Here is a 23225-nt window from a genome sequence, read left to right as displayed (position 1 = left end):
TAGAGATTCTCAGTCATCCAGGTCATGGTTGTCCCAAAGGTGCTTTTTCAGAAGGCAATTGGACTTTCTTGTTTTTTCTTTTGAAGACATTTCGCTTCTCATCCAAGACGCTTCTTCAGCTCTGACAGGATTCTTCCATTCTCAACAATCCTGTCAGAACTGAAGAAACTTCTTGGATGAGAAGCAAAACGTCTTCAAAAGAAAAAATAAGAAAGTCCAGTTGCCTCCTGAAAAAGACCTTTGGGACTACCACCAAATATGTCATTATGTGCCAAGTTGCTCATAATTCCACCAAGACAATAGCCAGAGGTTAGAATTAATATGCTGCAGTGCTACCTCGTGATTAACTTCAAGACCAGTTTTTGGTGAATTGGTGAAACAGATTGAAAAGAAATCCTGTGTTGCAAACAGGTCCAGTGATATTTATTTGGTTCAAATTTCAGATCAAGTTGCCATAGTTGTTAAGAATTTCAAGAGAACATGCTATGCTTATTATAAAAATCGTATAAAATATTACCAAATTTCCCTACTGTTAAATAAAGTAAATAAGCGCCATTCCTCAAATGAATGCCAATAAATATTGAATCTAATTCATTTGAAACCTAGTTGATATTTGTAACAATTTATTTTGCAAATTGTAATTAGAAGTTTCTAACTAAAATTAAGTAATCTGTTAAAATTAACTGTTTTCACAAATTTTATTTTATGCTTAAAAAGGCAATGATTAGGGGATGGGAAAAGAAAATTAAGAACAAGAACCAAATATTCTTCCCCCTTTTTCCACTCCAAAGTTTTAAGTTTGAATTTGAGGTAAAGGATAATTCTCACTTAATAAGTAAGACAATGATACACATCTCTAATTAATACAAAATCCAAAGTTCAACTTATAGCTGTTGAACATTATTTCATTTCCTAATGATGCAACTTATAAGACATCTCCCTTTGATCTGTCTCTGAGACGGCTAACTTACCAAGCCTTTAAGACATGACTTCACATTGTAGTCTCTCTCTTGGGACAACTTGTCTCTGGAGGTAGGTTGAAGTTGGATCATGGATCTTTGGATCGTGATGATTCCTCAAGAAGTTAGTATTTTCCATCACCTTTCCCCAATGTGATAATGCCTGCTGTCATGGAAAGGGATCCTGAAAGAAATCAGTGACAAGCAGGACTCCAACTGATCTGCTGGAGAACTGCCCCATTCCATCTACTCCTGTCATTCTGTGCCTCATGACCATTCCTCCTTGAGCTACTGGGAAGAACAGAGCATGATTTGGCAAGTTAAGTTTTTTCTTGGCTCCGGTAGGGATGCCAATCTCAATATATTCTACCAAGTTGATATTCCTAGAAGTAATCTCCACTACCTCCCCCTCCCCCCTGAATATTCTGCACTTGTTTCTGCACTTATTTCTGCATTTGTTGGAGAGCTCTGGTGCTAATCTCAGCATCTGCAGTGGTCCCACTCTCATCTGATGAAGAGTGATATATTCCCACAAACACAAAGATATAAAGGCAGGGATTGCCATGGAGGGAGTCAGTAAGGGAACTATTTTTCTTTAGGATGGGAGGAAAGAGAAAGAGATAGGGAGGCAGTAGAGAAGGGGAAGACTTCACATCAGAGGTGCTGGTCAGCAGGTTGTGACAGGTTGTGGAGAACCGGTAGTGGAAATTTTGAGTAGTTCAGAGAACTGGCAAATACCACCTCTGGCTGGCTCCAGGGTGGGGAGGGAATGGGGGTTTTGTAGTATCCTTCCCCTGGAGTGGGGTGGGAATGGAGATTTTGCAGTATCCTTCCCCTGCCACACACCCCAAGCCACGCCCCCCCAAGCCACACCCACAGAATCAGTAGTAAAAAAAAATTGAATTCTACCACTGCTTCACATCTCTCACCCAAGTGACATCTAGAAGAAAGGTTTCAAAAAACTTGAGATAGCACTTTTGTCTACAGGCAACAACTTTGTGAACCATCCTTTTGAGGTGTGGCAAAAGGACTGCTGTCAGGAGATTAGCATTCAAATTGAGGTCAGGAAGAACGCCCCTTGTTAGGATTGTGCAGAAAATCCTTAGTTGAAAAGTTTCAAAATAATATTTCAAATATAATAGTCCTAACCCAACACCATGCTTTCTGTTATGCAGATGTTTTGTTTTGTTTTTGGTATCTTCCAGATAAGCCTTGACTCATGGCAACCACCTGTGCCTGCAGCATTTTTGATAAGGCTTTTTGGAAATGGTTTCCCCTTGTCTTCTTCTTCTTCTTCCTAAGGCTAAAACAATATGCCTGGCCCAGAGGCAGCCAGCTGGCTTCAAGCCTCAGGTGAGACTACAACTCACAATCTCCCAGTTTCTAGTCTGGTGCCTTAACCACTGCACCGAATTATATATAGACTGTCATACCATATAACTTCTATAATAGTAGGTTTTTAATATTTCTGTATTAAAATAATACTTGCCATATACCAAAATAAAAGTTAAATTGGCAGTATAGTATCTACAACAAGGAGAGATTTTTATGCTTGTAACTTCTTGAAGTTGTTTCTCTGTTACTTTGTGGATGTTAAGGACCCAGATTGTTGGGGGGGCAATAAGTTGACTTTGTAAAAAAATATACAAATAGAATGAGACTATTGCCTTATACACTGTAAGCCGCCCTGAGTCTTCGGAGAAGGGCGGGGTATAAATGTAAACCAAAAATAAAAAATAAAAAAAAAATTATCATAGCAGAATATTTATTGCTTAAAGTTAAATTCTATATCTGCTGCTGGCAAGAATTTATTTAATTCAAGTTGCAATTAAATTATACCTTTATTTAGATTTTCAAGGAAAATAAGCATAATGTCTACAAGTAAATGAATTGCATTATGTTTTGCTTTAGTCCCTAAGTATTCTTATTTTTTCTAATACGCTAAAACTTCTAGATCAGCCAAAATGTATCCGAGAGTAGATATCCATAGTCTGGTAAATATAACCAATCAATTGGAACTTATCCACTGGCACTAATTACTATTTCTTCCAGCGTATATAATGGATGACTAAGGATAGGATTGTTCTAGGAACAGAACATTCTGTTTCTTCTCTTAACAATATTGATTTGTCTACTCTAGATGTGACCCAGTGTTTTTCTTTTTTTCTAAAGTTCATCCTCTGAACTTGAAGTGGTTCAAGAGTTTTGGACATGGATTGGCCCCCAAACAGGCCTGTTTCATCTGGAGCATCCTGTCTAAAACACTACCTGCAGTTTGGCAGATTCACTTTTGGGGGGGGGGGGAAATCACTGAACTACAACTGAACTATAGTCCAGAGAAGAAGCAAAACATTCTAAAGTTCTTGGAGTTTTCCTGGAAAATATATCTTACACATACCTACAAATCAGAGATGACCTTACATCAGTGGTGAAATCCAGATTTTTTTACTACCGGTCCTGTGGGTGTGGCTTTGTGGGCGTGGCAGGAAAAGGATAATGCAAAATCCCCATTCCCACCCCACTACAGCAGAAGGATAGTGCAAAATCCCCACTCCAGGGAAAGGATACTGCAAAATCCCCATTCCCTCCCCACTCTGGGGCCAGCCAGAGGTGGTATTTGCCAGTTCTCCGAACTACTCAAAATTTCCGCTACCAGTTTTCCGAACTGCTCAAAATTTCCGCTACCGGTTCTCTGGAACCTGTCAGAACCTGCTGGATTTCACCCCTGCTTTACATCTAAATCTTGTTTCATCAGTATCAAGAATGTTACCTTCCATTCCATCAAATACTTTATCATCTTTAAAAATTATCTAAAGACAGCAAAATTAATAGAATTATGATAACTCTAGTGAAGTATATTAATATCTTGACTGAATCTATTTCTTCTTGAAAGGGATTGATCGAAGAGAGGTAATTAATTAGAAATGAGCTTAATTTAGTGCAAGAGTCCTGTATAAAGATATGTGTTGAGATTATTCCTTTGTTTTAGGATAACCAGAAGTTATATTTCCTTCAATGGGTCTAGAATCTTTGTATCTATGAATATATCATTTTATATTTGATTGGCAGGCTTAAAATTAATTTCATTATATTTGGATTTCAAACCATCCATACCTCAAACTATCATTTTTAATTGTTTTATGATGCCATTTGTTTCATCCTTCATTCTTAGTTGATTAAGTGATTTTTATTTTCCTTATTTAATTGATTTATAATTTATTAAGTAAGTCATGGTACTATTAATGTCAGAATAATTGGATGTATAAATAAATAATTTAAAAATCATTTTGTATATAGAGCTGTAGTAGCACGATGATTAGACTGTAGATTTGCAGGCTGACTGTCCAATGCTAGGAGTTCGATCCTAATTGGCTCAGGATTGACTTTCATCCTTCTAAGGTAGGTAAAATAAGGAACCAGACTGTTGGGGACAATATGCTGACTCTGTAAACCACTTAGAGAGGGTTGTAAAGCACTGTGAAGTGGTATATGAGTCTAAATGCTATTGCTATAGCTATTGCCATCTTTTTCTAAAATTTTATTGATTAAACTGAAAAAGTGTTTTCAGAAGCACTGCATAACTCTTAACTAAACTTTATAATTTTCCCCTTTGCTTAATTTCTAAATGTGTTTTTGTAAAAAAAAAAATAGACTTATATAATAAGACTATTTGAAATAGCAAATACTGGAAAGGAAGGGAATGGAAGTTTAGCTTGTTCAGTCATGAAAACAATGAGAAAAGACAAAATCCTTATATAATATCAGGGCATTCTTATTAAATTTGCATCCAGATAGAAACTCTGTTATTCTAGGAGCAAGCATATAATTCCAAGAGCATTACATGCATGTATAAAATTCAAATAATGAAAAGAAATTTGCAGAAGAAAAAAGTGGTTGACTAAGCAAACCAACCTTCCAACCATGACCAAGTATATCTGTATCTCATTGTCATCATGACTGCAAAATGCAGTAGACCAATCTCTACTGCTTCTCTTTACAGAAAACCAATCCTTGTTCTCAGGATGAAGACAAGAGCTTTAGCTCAGATTAGAAGTTTTGCTTTGCCAACCAAAAGTTCTGTCTACTGTATATAAAGATATTAAAAGGCGATTCCCCATATTCCTTTTACAAAACATGATTTTTTTTTTCATGGGAGGGTAGTAAATGGGTGAAATCCAGCAGGTTCTGCCAGGTTCTGGAGAACCAGTAGCAGAAATTTTGAGTAGTTTGGAGAACTGCCAAATATCACCTCTGGCTGGCCCCTCAGTGGGGTGAGAATGGGGATTTTGTAGTATCCTTCCCCTACCACGCCCATCAAGCCACACCCACAGAACTGGTAGTAAAAAATTTGGATTTCACCACTGGTAGTAAACGTATAAACCCCTCCCCCCAATAATTTCTGCAGATGGCTAAACTCTGTTAAAAACAGCAGTCTCCCTAGCAATTTTACTAAACAACAACAGTCTGATGAAAAATTGTAAGAGTTATACAAGACTGGGTCCCTGTAAGAATTAGTACCTTACAACTATAGATGGAAAGCAGTGACCACCAAGAGGTTAATTGTAGAAGATCTCAGTCACCCTTGTGCTTTAGAGTTAATTATACTTCTGACTTAGCAAATGTTTATGCACAAAAAATAGGAACACTTAATTATGTAAACATGATTTTAAAGACTGAACAGTTCATATGGCTGAGGTCAACCCCATTTTATCCTCCATCTACTTCTCTGTGGCTGAACTGAGTTGAGTAGCTTATCCATCTGAAGCAAGATTGGGGAAGGGGAAGTAATACAATTGAAACATGTATTTGTTTATTATATATTCATTCTTCCATTTTTTTGTTTTTGGTTTTGACTGACATAAGGACTAAGATAACAAAATTAACAGTTCAGAAGTTTTCACAGAATTATTAGGTTCAGTAAAGACAACTATTGTATTAAATATTAATCACAAATACGTTGATATAAAATAAAATGTAGAATTGCTAGATGGGGCAACATATTAAATAAATAAATAATTCTTATAAGTCTATAAAATAGAGGGGGAGCGATGGCTCAGAGGTTAAAGATACTGAATTTGTCAGCTGAAAGCTGACAGCCTATTTTGGAGACCCAAGTGCCATGCAATGGGGTGAGCTCCGATTCCTTGCCCCAGGTCATGTCCTCCCTCCTAGCAATTTGAAAGCATGCAAATGCAAGTAGATTAATAGGTACCACTCTGGTGGGAAGGTAACAGAGTTCTGTGCACCTTTGGCATATAGCCATGCGGGCCACATGACCACAGAAAATCTCTTCAGACAACACTGGCTCCTTTAGTCAAGAAACAGAGATGAGCATTGTGCCATAGAGTTGGACATGACTGGACAGAGAAACTTATATTTTGATAAAATAAAAACAATTCCATCATATTTTATATGCTGGGTGCCTAGAATTTTATTAGTTTGTAAGCAATAGAAGAGTAAAAAGTAATAACGTTATATATCTTTGTGGTCTAGAATCTTTAAATAAGCTGTTATCATGATGAAAATAAACAGGCAGGAGAAAACCCAAGTGAAGATATTTTTTCAAAGACAACTTTGCCATGAAATTTGTTACCTGCCTACAAGTATTACCTAAACCATGGAAGGTCAACTGTGACCTTGGGCCAATCACTCTTTCCCAGTCTAGCCTGTCTCACAGGGTTATTATTGTTGGACAAAATAGGAGAAGGGAGCTCTATATGTGCCACTTGAGTTCCCAAATAAAAGGTGGGCTACAGTTCTAATAAATTATTTAATAAACTTATTGAAAATGAGATAACCTTAACCCAGGTTCCTTCCAGCTCTACTCTGATTGATATTACCACTAAGAAGCATAATTTTGGTGCTGTTCATAAGTTCTGAGAAAATTTGCATTACAACAAATAGAAATATTAATCCTTCAAAATAATTATGAGTGCAGTGAACGCACTAAAAAAATGAATTATTTAACCAAAATACAAATTAGTATTTAGAAAAATCAGCCTTCTTCACTGACCAATCACTGACTGCTGCTGCATTTTTAAAAAGTGATCTTTTTAGCTTTGCTTCATAAAGTTGGGTGCAAAATACTGTAAGTTCAAAACAAAATGAAAGTGCTGTAGGGATTCCTTACTTATGGTATGGCATGGCTTCTGAAAATCTAAGAGGGAAGAATGATCAAAAGCAGAAATTTCCTGGAAGCTTATTTGAGAATAAGTCAAATAGATTGTGTCTAAATATTTAGCAATCTTTCAACTCCACTTCTTTCCCAATGATTACTTTGCAATTCCATTTTTCACATTGTTCCATTAAAATCCTTGAATAATTTCATTATTTGAACCAATGTTATTATTTTCACAGAAAATTTCTTTTGTACAGTATATGTAATATGGTATGGTTAATGAAAGGACACTTTTCTTGAGTATGACACAATTCATTGCCTCAAGGGGCTCTTTTGGCCTTAATCCTGTACCAGTGCTTTATTGAAGAATATGATTTGCATTTATCTCTGTAAAACATATGTTTGTTTCCTGATTCAGTAAAGGATGCAGCTACATTAAAAATGACAACATTGCATTCTTAGAGTGAGCAGTGATGGCTTCCTGATGGAAAAGGAATCACATATGGTTCTATTATAAACATGATTTGTACCCTATGACTATTATTAAGTGTTGTACCTTAGAATTCTTGATGAACATTTCTTTTATGTATACTGAGAGCATATGCACCAAGACAAATTCCTTGTGTGTCCAATCACACTTGGCCAATAAAAATTCTATTCTATTCTATGACAGATGCATCCTGATTTGTAGCAAATAAAAGAAGACAAAACCAATAAAGAGCTATGAAAAAGCAAATATGAGAAAGAAATAAAGAGCTATGAAATTCCCCCCACCCCCACCCTCTCACAATGCGAACTGAACTTTCCCATCAAATCCTGAATTGGCCAACTATATGGTCTACCACCAAAATGTATTGTATGAGTCTCCTCCATTGCTAAACCAACTGACTTCTTGTGAAGCTTCTTGATCATTCGTGGATTGCTGCCATGAATCCCCAACTTGCTGTAATGTGTCTAAACAGCCTAATTGATTGTAATTATGAGCCACTGAGAGAGAGAGAAAAAAAATCAATGCTGTTTAATCCAGCAGGGGAGGGGAAAAAATATACTGTTCTCCAATTTTATGCCATGACAGATAAATGCTCAAGTGCAAACTAACAGGCTCCTATTAGAAAATAAGACTGCTAGGCAGTGAAGAATTGCATTTAACGAATTATATTGTGCTTTGTTTAAAGTGACAGAAAATGTAATTTCACTCTTTCTTTATCCATGGGAACACAACACTGCTTCAGGTCATTTATAGCTGAGGACTAACAGGATAGAAAAATCCATACACTCCACATTTCAGCTCTCATTTTATTCTAAAAGGCACCAGAGGAACAGAAGGATTAAAAATGTGTTTTTCTGAGGGTAATTTTGATAGATTTTTGCATTTACCACATTTCTCCTGTTTGGTATTCATTTTTTCTTGCATACTTCTGAAGTAATCAATATGTTTGGCAAAAGGTATTGCTTTCATCTTATCCATGCCTTTGGTTTATGCTTGTTCAACTCTTGGAGGTTAAAAAAAAAATTTTTTTTGAGGGGGGGGGCTATGTTCTGTTCCAAGCAGCTTGTGAACAAAATATCATTTGTCTTTTGGGATTCCCCTTGGGAACCCAGCCTGGTCAGCTATGCTTTAACTATTATGTCTAGAATTGTCCTGCATCCTGATCCAATCTTGAATAAGGAAGGAATCTGTAGGAGAGCCTTCTATTTTGATGAAGGAATCCCCTTTTGATTCAGAAACACAGTTTCTTTGTTAGTCTGATTAGTGATGAGATTAGTGTTGGTTACTTTTCTGCTATATCAATTGTAAGGTCCCAAAATGTACTTAAGTCACCAGACTGCTTTGTACAAATAAAAGATCAGCTTTTATTTGTACAAAGAAGAGTTGGGTAGACCCTACCACTGCATACAGACAAAGAGCATGCAGTGAAAGGCCACACCTTGGGGAAGGTATGGTATCATTTTATACCTTCAGAGGCATCAGTTTAGTACCCAATTCTGGCGCCCTGGCCCATGCTTTCTTTGTAGCCTTGCATTGGCTGTGCAGCAAGGAACAGAGGGGCTGAGTGCTTAGCAACAGAAGGGTTGGGTGCTTAGCAACACAGGTACCAGGCATGGAGTTTTACAGAAAAACAAGGTAACAGAAGTGAGATCACTGGTAGGAGCAAATGGCAGAGGCAATTCCAATTCTTAGCAAAGCAATTCTTACAGAAATGAAACAGCACCAACAAGTTATTATTATGTCCCAGTAATTCTACTGCTTTGGCCACCTAATGAGAAAGAAGGACTCACTGGAGAAGAGCCTAATGCTGGGAAAGATTGAGGGCAAAAGAAGAAGGGGACGACAGAGAACGAGGTGGCTGGACGGAGTCACTGAAGCAGTAGGCATGAGTTTAAATGGACTCCAGAGGATGGTAGAGGACAGGAAGGCCTGGAGGAATGTTGTCCATGGGGTCGCGATGGGTCGGACACGACTTCGCAACTAACAACAAATTCTACCTATTCTACTATTATTATGTCCCTACACAATAAACTCTGAAGAGTCTTTGAATTGTGAGTTCATCTGACACCTATCCTTTCAGCAAGAGGAGGTCTGCAAAATTAACTCATAACTTTTCTCCATGGCAGTTTAATCTTGAAAAGGTGTGGGCTATTGAAACGATGATATTAAAATGATAAGTGTGGGCTATTGAAACGATCCCTTCATCTCACTAAAAGGAATTTAAATGAATCACTTGTGAGTTTGGATGTCCTAAAACGCAGGGATTATTGAGAAACAAGGAAATGTTGTAGTCTTTTCTCTTGATCTGAAGGAGGAAGAGAAAGACGTAAATGTGCAGGTCTAAGACAAGTCACGACTGTTTCATATTATAGGAATGATTACTGTATTTTTCAGAGTATAAGACACTCCGGAGTATAAGACACACATTAGTTTTTGGGGAGGAAAGAAAAAAAAAATCTGCCTCTGCCTACCAGCATCCATTGGTATTCATCTGGCTAGCACCCTTGCAGCAAACAGCAAACAGCCTGGTCAGCTTCAGCACGTTATTGCAGCCTGATTTAGCATGAACAGCTGATTGGCGGTTGGATTGGCCTCCTGAAATACCGCCAATCAACTGTTCCAGGCTGCAGGGATCGCCAGCACTCATCGCTGCCTCCGCACATTGTGTTTTTGGCCTCCGCGCATCACATTTTTGGCCTTCGCTGCTCCATTTTAGACCCATTCCAGACTGTGGGGATTGCCACAGCACATCACCGCCGATTGCAGTCTCCGCACGTCGCATTTTCGGCCTCTGCACGCTCCGTTTTTGGCCTCTGTGCGTCGCATTTTTGGTTGGTCCAGCTGGCAGGGATCAGTAGCGGCAGCGGTGGTGGCAAACCCCACTGCCTGGAACCATCCAAAAATGTGACACACAGAGACCAAAATGTGGGCATGGGGAAGCCAAAAATGCAACATGCGGAGCTGGCAATAGGTGTCGATGTGCTGTGGTGATCCCTGCAGCCTGGAACAGGTCTAAAACAGGGTGTGTGGAGGCCAAAAATATGATGTGCGGAGGCTGAAAATGGCCGATGGATGGGCGAGGCTTTGGCACATTTGGTGTATAACATGCACCACAAGTTTTATCCCCTTTTGAGGGGCGGGGAATGCTTCTTGTACTCCAAAAAGTACAGTAATTCTCATTGGAATAACATGGAATAATATATTGTACTTCAGCTTCTCTCTAGTCTTCTGATCTGTATGGAACAATCTGGCTAAAGTGACTATCAGATAATGTTAAAAAATACCCTGAGCCCCAGCTGGATTTAGCCAGGTGTCAAGTTTCTTGTTAGTGAATAGATCAGATACCGATGCCTGCTCTTACCATTGCTACATAAATAAATACATTCAGAGGAATTGGAACAATTTTAGACATCTGTGTTACTTTCAGAAGCTAATCCTGCCATAACATACATTGCCACATCTGTATACCAGTGGATGATGACTACTGGCTTATGCTTGGAAATGAACTAGGTTCAATGTGCATCTAGTCTGCTTTATAAAGTGTTCTTAACCCATGAGAGGTCCTTGGTGCTCTCTGAGCTTGGTTGCTTTTTTTTGTTTTTGTTTACATTTATACCCCGCCCTTCTCCGAAGACTCAGGGCGGCTTACAATGTATAAGGCAATAGTCTCATTCTATTTGTATATTTTTTTTACAAAGTCAACTTATTGCCCCCCCAACAATCTGGGTCCTCATTTTACCTACCTTATAAAGGGTGGAAGGCTGAGTCAACCTTGGGCCGGGCTCGAACCTGCAGTAATTGCAGGCTTTGTGTTCTAATAACAGGCTTCTCTATTGCCTGAGCTATCCCGGCCCTTGTAGCTTTCTTGTAGACATTTTATTACCAAACTAGGTAACATTGTCAGTGCTAGTGTTCATAACCTAGTAAACATAGTGGTACATATGCTAATGTTTTATGATACTCCTCTCCTGTCTAATCCTTCCTTTTTAATAATCTGTATGTACACCTACACACACAAATATGTATGCATGCATGTATGTATGTATGTATGTATGTATGTATGTATGTATGCTTATATGTATGTTAGTTTTTTGGCTTATATATGCACACAAACACTATACACACACAATTTTTGTTATACATCTTTGCTAGATTATCATTAGATTATCATTATATTTTTAGCTATCTTTATTTCTTTTCTTTGCCTATGATTGCCTCCTAAACTCTTATGCTGATCTATGACAATAATAAAGATTGATTGATTTGGCAAGTACAGAATAATATAATTAATAGTGAGATCAGTGTAATTTACTTTCAGGAAAAACACCTTAGTTAAAAGGAGTGTTTTTAGTTGAACTGTCTATTTCTCAGTGGTAGCTCAGGGAGCTGTATATTTGTTTTTTAAAAAAAAGAGCTACAGCTGTAAAAATCTCTGACTATGAAAACAAATATGCAGCAATAGGGAGAGGCTAAAGGTAATATTTAGCAATTTTGTGTATTCAAAGTATTCCATATCCACCATCTTAACAAGGTGGGACAATATTTTGATCCCTATATTAGTGAAAGGCTGAGTTGCTTAAGGCATCATTAAGGTGAGAAATGAGAACTCTGAAGAGATTTATTAGCTCATAGCCTTCCCATTACCTTATTACAAGGGTGGAAACCAACAACAAAAAGAAAAATGGTTATTTGTTTAAAAGATTATTGCCCTAGCAACTCATTTTCTCTTTACTTTTCTGCACAAAATTGCTGACATCGTTAACAAATCCCTTTTGTAAATTCAATATAGATTATTCAAATTATTCTTCTGGTCTTTTATTTGTGCATCTTTTTTAATTACTAAAACATCAGCCAGTTTAATTTCTATATTCAGTATTTCATTTTTTCCATATCCTTTGTATAGCTTATGATTTTTAATTTGATGTTTGAATATATTTCAGTCTTGTCCAGTGAAACATAGTATCAATCAGTCTTCCAATAATGGTTTTGTTGTTAGTTGCGAAGTCGTGTCTGACCCATTGCGACCCCATGGACAACGTTTCTCCAGGCCTTCCTGTCCTCTACCATCCTCTGGAGTCCATTTAAGCTCATGCCTATTGCTTCAGTGACTCCATCCAGCCACCTTGTTCTCTGTTGTCCCCTTCTTCTTTTGCCCTCAATCTTTCCCAGCATTAGGCTCTTCTCCAGTGAGTCCTTCTTTCTCATTAGATGGCCAAAGTATTTCAGTTTCATCTTCAGGATCTGGCCTTCTAAAGAGCAGTCAGGGTTGATCTCCTCTAGGACTGACTTGTTTGTTCGCCTTGCAGTCCAAGGGACTCGCAGGAGTCTTCTCCAGCACCAGAGTTCAAAGGCCTCGATTCTTTGGCACCAGAAACCACTTTGAAACCAGAGTCACTTAAAAACTGTGTTACTAATTACAGTCCAAAGTCCACAATTTCCAAAAGTGATTTGAAAAGGAAATATACAAATCCTGTACCCATAAACACATTGATTGCATTTTGAGCCCAGAAGGCTTTCTTTCATCTCAATATAAATCCTTCCTATTGCATGATGATTGCCAGACAGAACCATAAATATTAACATTTGTTACCCATCACATCTTTTTTTAAATTAAGGTATTGCACAACACCTTTTAGAAAGACAGACAATGTCAGGTAGATTACAGGCCCTAATTTACCCATGTCACATGTAGCAATCCTTGCTAATGGTAAAACAAAGGACAATGTGGATAAGTTCTGATACATGTTGGTTAATATGCCACAAATGCAGTCAAAACCCATTTTATCCCTCTTCTGTGCAAGCCAGGGTCTCTAATCTAGTAGCCACTAACCTTTTGGGCACCAGGGACCAGTTCTGTAAAAAGAGGTTTTTCTGTGGACTGGAGGGAGCATGGTTTCACATGCTGCCTGCATCCTGCAGATGCGGCTTTGCTTGTTTGCGTGGTTTGGTTGCTGGCATGCCGCACACTAGTGCTGGTCCACGGTCTGGGAGTTGGGCCTTCCTGCTCTAATCTATACATTGTTGTGCCAACCAACATACCATTGTCTATATCAAACCAACTGGGAAGCATATTAGATCTATACTTGGGACAAGGATTTGCTGCTAGTATAGTTTACATTCTTACTAGTTTTGCATACATTATTTTACCTATAACAGATACTGAACATTCTAAGTTCTAGATGGATTTCATTGCATTACACTCCTTCATTTTGTTTTGTTTTTTGACATTGTCTTTTAGTCCTTCTTAGAAGCATATTCTCCTGAAATGAACCAGTGAAGAGAACCCTGCTAAGCAGCTGCTTTATTGCTGTTGGTTTCATCCCATGCAAGGTATCGTTTTCCAGTGACAACCAAGCAGTGGAACAATGGCCAGGCACTTATCTATTCCAGGTAGTCCATAGTTAGATACCTAATAGTCAGGTTCAGTATAAGGCATATTCCTATATTTTCAGAAGAAGAAACAGAATTATACACTTTGGAATGTCGCCATTTAGATAATGTGTGCTGAAATAAGTGCTTAGAAAGTCCTTCATTTGTTTAGTTTTAAATAAGTTCATTGGATTTTTTTTCTTAAAGCCATCAGATTCATGTGGGAACATTTGCAGAGGTATACCTGATGATCAAATTTCTTAGTTATGCAAAGCTGAATTGAAGAAAACAAAAACATATATAATCTATAAAAGCACCTCTGAGTTAATTACCAAATTGTTAACCGGCCTAAGTGGAAATGGAAGAACAACAATTCTATGAGATAAATTATGTGAGATAAGTTTTTATTTCCTCTCAGGGTCAAGAAAAGACATGGATGCCTGATACAAAAAGGAATTGAGACCCAAAAAAATAAAAAAAATAAAACCTTCACTAAGCTTGTTCCTTTCAAATGCCAAGTACTTGGTTATAACTGTTAGAATGGGAACAATAATAAACATGTCCTGCTTACTGAGAAAGAACAAACGAAAGGAAAACAAATGAACAAAAATGAAGGAAGAGCAGATGGGAAAATAATGGTTGATGTCACAACACCATCGGCTTACGTTAGGAACAAACAAGCGGTAAAGTTTAATCCACTTTTTTTCTTTTTTTTTTTAAAAAAAGGAATATTACCTAGAATATAGAATGCTAATTGCAATACTGTTTTCCCTGCATTTGAGGTTTATTTCAGGTGATCTGTAAAAAATATGTTAAAAAGTTTGACATATGGAGGCAAACGCAAATAGCAAAGCAAGAATTATACATCAGTAAGTTTGTGCAATTTCCTCAACTACTCTAATTGGTCTCACTTGAAATTGACAACTTTGTCTTAAGCTGGGAAAGTACTGACGGTACTGGAAGTCTTTTGGCAATTTTTCTCCATTCTGGAACTTATTTATTTATTTATTTATTTATTTAGTCAACCGTATATAAGATAACAGGTAAAAGTATAAAAATAATTTGGATACATGAAAAGAGTAAGTAAAAAGGAATATTAGGACAGGGATGGTAGGCACGCAGGTGCACTTATGCATGCCCCTTGCAGACCTCTTAGGAATGGGGTGAGGTCAACAGTAGACAGTTTAAGCTTAAAGTTTTGGGGTTTGGGGAAGAAACTACAGAGTCAGGCAGTGCATTCCAGGCATTGACCACTTTGTTACTGAAGTTAAATATTTTCTGCAATCAAGTTTGGAGTGGTTTACCTTGAGTTTGTATCTATTATTTACTCATGTATTGTTGTGGTTGAAGCTGAAGTAGTCATACTTCTATAATATAATATTATACTATAATAATTATAATATTCTACTATAATAATTGATAGTTTTAAAAAGTATAAATGTTACGTTATGGCAATGTTACTTTCTGTGGGACTTCTAGAATCCTTCCTTGTACATTTGATTTCAAGCACCTAAATGTCATCACAGGTCATATATTTTTTTAAAAAACTGAGAGATGAAAAATTAATATTGCAATATTTGTTTAACTCTATGTTCAGAGATCTTTGTATAAAATAGCATTTATATGATATATAAATATTAGCATGAATTCAGTTGCATAAACTCCAAACTCAGAGGTGCCCGAGTTTAACTTAACCAGACAGTGGAAATTTTATACCCTTGTTAGTCTTTTATGACTATTTCTAACTGCCTCCCCTGAGGCTGCGGCTGCTTGATGGGAGTGCAAAAGTGCATTCTCAAAAGAATTTTTCACACGACCCGTTGAACGGCCCTGAAACTAAGCAATTGTTAAGATGTATCTCTATTAGTTCAGAAGCAGAGCATAAACATATTTCACTTCTGACTTCTACCTCCCTACTGTAGATTGAGGTTATCCGTTTATCAATAGTTCAATAGATCGCAGGAGATATGGTCCTAAACCGCACAGATGAGACAAATAATTTCCACTGAAGTTACAAATAAGCAGTTACTGTGCATTTGCTATAAGCTTGTATGTTGCCTGTGAAAAGCCATCATTTGGGGTATATTTATTTATTTATTTATTTATTTATTTATTTATTTATTGCACAGGTGCCTTCTAACACAATGAAAATGTCAGGTTGCTGAAGCTCAGCTCTTTATTTTGAAGTATGACTGGAAAGGGGAAAAAAGGAAATGAAAAAAAACAAAAGAAAGCAGAAAAATAATTACTTTTTAGCCTTGTTTCCAAGTTTTCCCTTTTAAGGTTATTGCTTTCTGCTATTAACTGCGATCACATCACATTATTGGCTGCCAAATGCTACAAAGAATCAGCTGTCAAATGTTCACTTCAAACATCATTGTGTCACGTGCACTTCCCCACAGTATTCCTTGAATGCCAGCGATATCTGTCTAAAATTCACAACATCAACATTTAGAAAGGAAAATTTTAAAATAACCTCAGACCAACATGTAGAAATTTACTCTTAGCTTATCCAGCATATAACAGCCTGTCCCGTAGCACCTGTGGTGTTTGCTACCAAAAGGATATATTACTTTTGAAAAAACAGTATGTGGTGCTAATTAAACATTTTTTTAAATTTATTATTATTATTAAATGTATTTGCTGCCCATCTCACTATGTAACTACTCTGGGTGGAAATATTGTACTTTGAATCCCTCATCAAAAGAGATCCAATACAGAATATCTACCCTTTAGGATCAAAGCATTCCCAGGCTAGCAGAACCAGCTAAAGCAGCCATCACCAACTGGTGGTCATTGAGAAAATTTTGGTGCTCCACAGAAAAATTATTTGCATTTTTTATATTGCATTAAATCAGGGGTCCTCAAACTATGGCCCCTGGGACAACATTTATGTTGCTGCAGAGAGTCTTCCCTTTCAGGGTCTTCTTGTGTGGGTCAGAGAGAGACAGAAATTCCGACTTGGGGTCTGCTTCAGCCTCCTGGTGCAGGGCTTTGGGCAATGGCTGGAGGGAAGTGCCGCTGGTGGTGAAGAAATGGAGGACCTTGTTCCAGTGGGACTGCATCATGGCCTGGAACTGGCTGACCATCTCAGCTTGCTGAGCCTCCATGTGCCTGTACATGGCCTTGCACTCCTGCAGGTCTTCCCTCTGCTTGAAAAGCTTATGCTCGTAGTCCTCAGTGAGGTGCTTCTACTGAGCCTCCTTCTCCATCAGATCTAATTTGAACTGAGCTGTTTTGCCAACTCTTTCTTGTGGCGGCTGCTTAGCTCCAACAACTGCTTCCTGTTGGGGTCCTAAGGAGCCCTGACAGGGAGGCGAGGAGTGGCTGGGAGGGGAGGGGTGAGTAAAGGCTGGCGAGGCATCCCTCAACATGAGTGACATTGAGTTGGCCACGCCCACCCAATCACATGACCACCTAGCCATGCGCATCCAGCCGGTGATTAGGCAGATCATATTAGTGGTCCGCAGGATTTAAAATTATGAATTTAGTGGTCCCTGAGGTCCGAATGGTTGGTGACCCCTGAGCTAAAGCATATCATCACAGCAGCCAAATTCTCACTCAGTGGGGACAGACTTGTTTGCATATTTGTTTAAATCATCTAAAACTCCCTTTTCACAACCCTGTAATTCTGGAAGGAAAAAGAAAAACAAGATGTGATAGTAATATTAATATATCTTAAAGCAGCATCTATTATGTAAGATTGTATTGCTAGCCAATGTATTTTGGATATTAAATAACAAGAAGCCTATTCAAATTGTCTTAGCAAGGAGGTATGACATAGTGGAGTTGCAGCATGTATTGGTCTCAATCCTATCTCCATGTCAGCCTTGGCCAATATACAGTATAAAAGATAATAAAACATTTATTAGCACAAAGTAGCCTCTCCTCCTTCATAGAAGTCTTTGAGTTGATATAAAGCCAATTCAGAAGCAGAGAAGTGACAATTTTGTTGACTCAACTTTTTGAATCATATACAAAGCCATTCTTCCAAGAAGGAAGAACTGCTTTTCTTGCAACTGTGCAGTTTCAATACTTCTAAAGCTCTTTATGAATAGACAAATTGCAAAGTTGAAATATAATAGAAGAATTCATGAATATCCTTATACCTTAGTTGCCTGGCAAGGTTCTGGTACACCATAGTAATAGTTTCTAATCAATTGGGAATTAAAGATATGATATAGAATATCAACAGTGTTGGAAGGGAGTTTGAAGGTCATCTAGTCCAGCCCCCTGCTCAAGTAGTACAGTGGATCCTATATCATAATATCTTGCTTATGGCAATATAATTAAAATAACCACAACAACTAAGCCAGAAACTTCGAGGGGAATCGTTCTAAAGAACTTTTATTAGGAAATGTGACTAGTTAAAGAGCTAGTCACTGAAAAAGCTAAATATTGGGCAATTAAATAGATGCAAAATATACAGAGATGCATGAATAAGAATTTCAATGGAAGGAGAATATGTATATTCTATAACGATAGATAGATAGATAGATAGATAGATAGATAGATAGATAGATAGATAGATAGATAGATAGATAGATAGATAGATAGATACAGTGATGGGATTCAAGTAATTTAACAACTGGTTCTCTGCCCTAATGATTTCTTCCAACCACCAGTTTACCAAACTGCTCAGAAACTTCCAGTTCTCCTGAAGTGGTACGAACTGGCTGAATCCCACCACTGGATAGATAGATAGATAGATAGATAGATAGATAGATAGATAGATAGATAGATAGATATACATTTTTCCTATGTGGTTGCAATTTTGCAAACCTTAGCACTATAAGAAAATGTTTCACTGTAGAATGGAACAAATTTTGAAAATTGCAACCCCTTTGCAATTTTTATTTTCTTTTTATTAAATATATACTTTTGAAATATACTGAATTGGCATTGTTTGTTTGTTTATTTATTCAATTTATGGTTATAGTTCAAATAAGGCCAAAAAAACAGAATGGTCAAGCTAACATTCTTTTCTAAAGTATATAAAGTATGATGTTAGATCAGAATTTGACTTCTCATTTTGAGTACATCATATATGAAGTATATGATTTGTGGAATCATATTCAACTAGCGGTTGAATATAAGATCTAAAAATGAGCTGTGTATCCTGGGATGTCCACTAAAAGATATGTAATATGACAATTTCTAATACCTCTCCAAAAGAGGCTGTATGATAAAGCATGACTAATGGAGTCCACTGCATTTGACCAGTAGACCATAATGCATCATTGTAAGGGCCTCTTTTTGAATTTTCCTTCCAAGACAAAAGTATTTGAGGTGACAAGTAGTTTTAGAGTAATTTATCAATAGCTTTTCTTCCTTGCAAAATTCTGCAGTGGGTCATAATGCTCACTTTAATTCTAATTAGATTGATATTGGTTTGTTTGTAAGAAATGGTGGAAAGAAAGAGGAGATTTGGCATTGTATATATTAATGGATGCAAGGATTTTATATACCTTTTGTTGCAAAAGACTTTGGATCCCTCATTAGAAGAATGGCTAATTAAGTTATGGCAGTATGCTTCAATATACAAAATAACTTTGCATTTAAGTGGTGGATCCAAGAAAGAGTTTACTTTTAATTGGAAACCATTCTTGGTTTATAAATTACACATACAATTCTACCACTCACATAATTTGGTTTTTAGAGTTCATGCTTCAACTTGTTATCGAATTTACAGTTTGGGGAATTGCGTCATTTACCATTTATAGTTTTCTTTTAATGATGTGAACAATGTTAATCAAACAGTTTTTGGCTTATAGCTCAACAGAAATATGTGGATTTTGATCAGAAAAGTGGATATGAAGTACAATGGTATAGGTTGATGATGATGTACTGAAATATGTTATAAGTAGTCCTTGTTTAGTGACTGACTCATTTAATGACCATTCACAGTTGCAACAGTGATGAAAAAGTAACTTTGCAATCAAACCTCAGGTTTACAATGCTTGCAAGTCTGTAAAGCAAATGAAAGCTGAAATACTATCATATATCGTTGACTTAGCTGCCATTTGTTGCTAGCCCCAATTGTAATCATTAAGCAAAGGCTACCTGTAGCCTGAAACTTCTTTACCTACCTATGTCTTTATAAAGGTAAAGGTAAAGGTTCCCCTCACACATATGTGCTAGTTGTTCCCAACTCTAGGGGGCGGTGCTCATCTACGTTACAAAGTCAAAGAGCCAGTCCTGTCATGACTAAATGGTAAAGGTGCATGGAACACTGTTACTTTCCCACCAAAGGGGTCCCTATTTTTCTACTTGCATTTTTTACATGCTTTCAAACTGCTAGTTTGGCAGAAACAGGGACAAGTAACGGGAGCTCACACCATTACACGGCACTAGGGATTCGAACTGCTGAACTGCTGACTTTTCGATCGACAAGCTCAGCGTCTTGGCCACTGAGCCACTGCGTGCCATTATGTCTTCATATCTGTACCTAATTTCCTTCTTTGTGATACTTATTTCTTACTCTTTCAAAATATATAATAAACAATGTAGAAAATAGTAAATACCCAACCATACTCTTGAACAAAGGGATGGGTGTATATAGAATAGAATAGAATAGAATAGAATAGAATAGAATAGAATAGAATAGAATAGAATAGAATAGAATTTTATTGGCCAAGTGTGATTGGACACACAAGGAATTTGTCTTGGTGCATATGCTCTCAGTGTACATAAAAGAAAAGATACGTTCATCAAGGTACAACATTTACAACACAATTGATGATCAATATATCAATATAAATCATAAGGATTGCCAGCAACAAGTTATAGTCATACAGTCATAAGTGGAAAGAGATTGGTGATGGGAACTATGAAACGATTAATAGTAGTGCAGATTCAGTAAATAGTCTGACAGTGTTGAGGGAATTATTTGTTTAGCAGAGTGATGGCCTTCGGGAAAAAACTGTTCTTGTGTCTAGTTGTTCTGGTGTGCAGTGCTCTATAGCGTCGTTTTGAGGGTAGGAGTTGAAACAGTTTATGTCCAGGATGCGAGGGATCTGCAAATATTTTCACGGCCCTCTTCTTGATTCGTGCAGTATACAGGTCCTCAATGGAAGGCAAGTTGGTAGCAATTATTTTTTCTGCAGTTCTAATTATCCTCTGAAGTCTGTGTTTTTCTTGTTGGGTTGCAGAACCGAACCAGACAGTTATAGAGGTGCAAATGACAGACTCAATAATTCCTCTGTAGAATTGGATCAGCAGCTCCTTGGGCAGTTTGAGCTTACTGAGTTGGCGCAGAAAGAACATTCTTTGTTGTCCTTTTTTAATGATGTTTTTGATGTTAGCTGTCCATTTGAGATCTTGCGATATGATAGAACCCAGAAATTTGAAGGTTTCTACTGTTGATACTGTGTTGTCAAGTATTGTGAGAGGTGGAAGTATGGAAGGGTTTTTCCTAAAGTCTACCACCATTTCTACGGTTTTGAGTGTGTTCAGTTCCAGATTGTTTTGGTTGCACCACAAGGCTAGTCGTTCGACCTCTCGTCTATATGCGGATTCGTCATTGTCTCGAATGAGACCAATCACTGTTGTGTTATCTGCGAACTTCAGTAGCTTAACAGATGGATCATTGGAGATGCAGTCATTGGTATACAGAGAGAAGAGAAGTGGGGAGAGCACACAGCCTTGGGGGGCCCCTGTGCTAATTGTACAGATATTTGATGTGATCTTGCTTAGCTTCACCTGCTGCTTCCTGTTTGTTAGGAATATATTCTTTTTGTAAAGATGATGGTGCCTATTACCCTCTAAGCATGATATAACATATTAGATAATGACCAATAACTATGAAGTGCACTGACTGAGTTACCACAATAAGTAATGCCTCCCCCTTTTGCAATGTTTGAATATTGTCATCTTGTGGATTAGACTTACTATGTTGTGCCTTCTGCTTGGATTCTTGTTCCTAAAGACTTACAAATAGGTACTTCCTATTTTCCTTCTCCCCTAATATGGATGGTTGCAATGTAAGTAGCAGCTCATTCATAGACACTTTTAATGATTTCCCCCAAGCAGAAGTAATATACCTGTGTCAAGTTCCAGCTATGAAGTCTATAGTAGCTCTTCACAATGGAGACCCCATATATCCCATGATGGGATGGAGAGGTAATGTCAGCTTCTTATGTAGCCAAGCATGTTGAAGAAGAGGAAAGAAAGAGACTCAAGAGGCAGGGAAATATTATGATTTAACAGACGAAAGAGATTAGTTTATTTTCTAGGAAGGAAGAATAAGTGCTTTGCATATAGCTCCAACCACAGGGGCCAATGGCTTTCCTGGGTAGGGCTAATTCACATTACGCATGATACAACCCCATTGCAACGTGTACTCAATAATTATTTTCTTTAGAAGCCTGCTATGATGAGTTTATGGATCGATGCCCTATTCATTTATGTGCTAATTGGTTAATAACTTATGATAAAATGCAATTTTGATTCATACCAGTGGGTTTATTTTAATTACTTTTGTTACAGTTTTCTCACCTTTCAAACTCCTGTCTCTTGGGGGTCTTAATCATTATGGGTTTTGAAATGAATGATGAATACTGTAGGCAATTGGATGATTCTGTACTCTCTTTTATAAGAGATGCGAGAGGTACATTCAGAAAATATATGATATTCTATTCTGGACTCAGAAGAAGGTGTGCTGAATGGCAAGGGAAGAGGGGAAATCTGCTCCTAGGCAGAGCTTTTAGTTTGTAAACTTCACAGTTACCAACATGGAAGCTTAAACAGGAAAAAAGTGCAAATACACACCAGGGGTCTGATCTTTTTTTCTTGTAAACCCTCATCTAGATTAACATCCCTGAAGACAGGAATGTTAATCTCCCTAGATTAGAAGCCAGAGCATTTCCATCTTGGACGCTAATTGCAATTTAATCTGCTTCCAGTTTTCACAAGGTTTGTAGCCATCAATGGAAAGGGTATTTTTACAAAGTGCAGAAGCAAATGGAAGCTTGGCCCCAGTTGCATATCAGTGGGAAGCTACCATTAGTCATCCATATGAAACGTATTAGACCTCTGAAAGGTGATTTTGCTTCACCTTGTTATATGCTTTACATTCTGGAGGTGATAATGTTATCCTCAATAATTTGTGTTGCCTCAGAGCTCAATCAGTAGTCCTAGTAACCATTGATTGGAAGGTCTGTAGAGATTCTCAGTCATTCCGGTCATGGCTGTCCCAAAGGTGCTTTTTCAGGAGGCAACTGGACTTTTTTTTTTGTGAAGATGTTTCGCTTCTATCTAAGAAGCTTCTTCAGCTCTGACTGGATGGGAG

Source organism: Ahaetulla prasina, chromosome 1, assembly GCF_028640845.1.
Source record: "Ahaetulla prasina isolate Xishuangbanna chromosome 1, ASM2864084v1, whole genome shotgun sequence".
Classification (NCBI taxonomy): domain Eukaryota; kingdom Metazoa; phylum Chordata; class Lepidosauria; order Squamata; family Colubridae; genus Ahaetulla; species Ahaetulla prasina.
Note: the sequence above shows the minus strand (reverse complement) of the source record.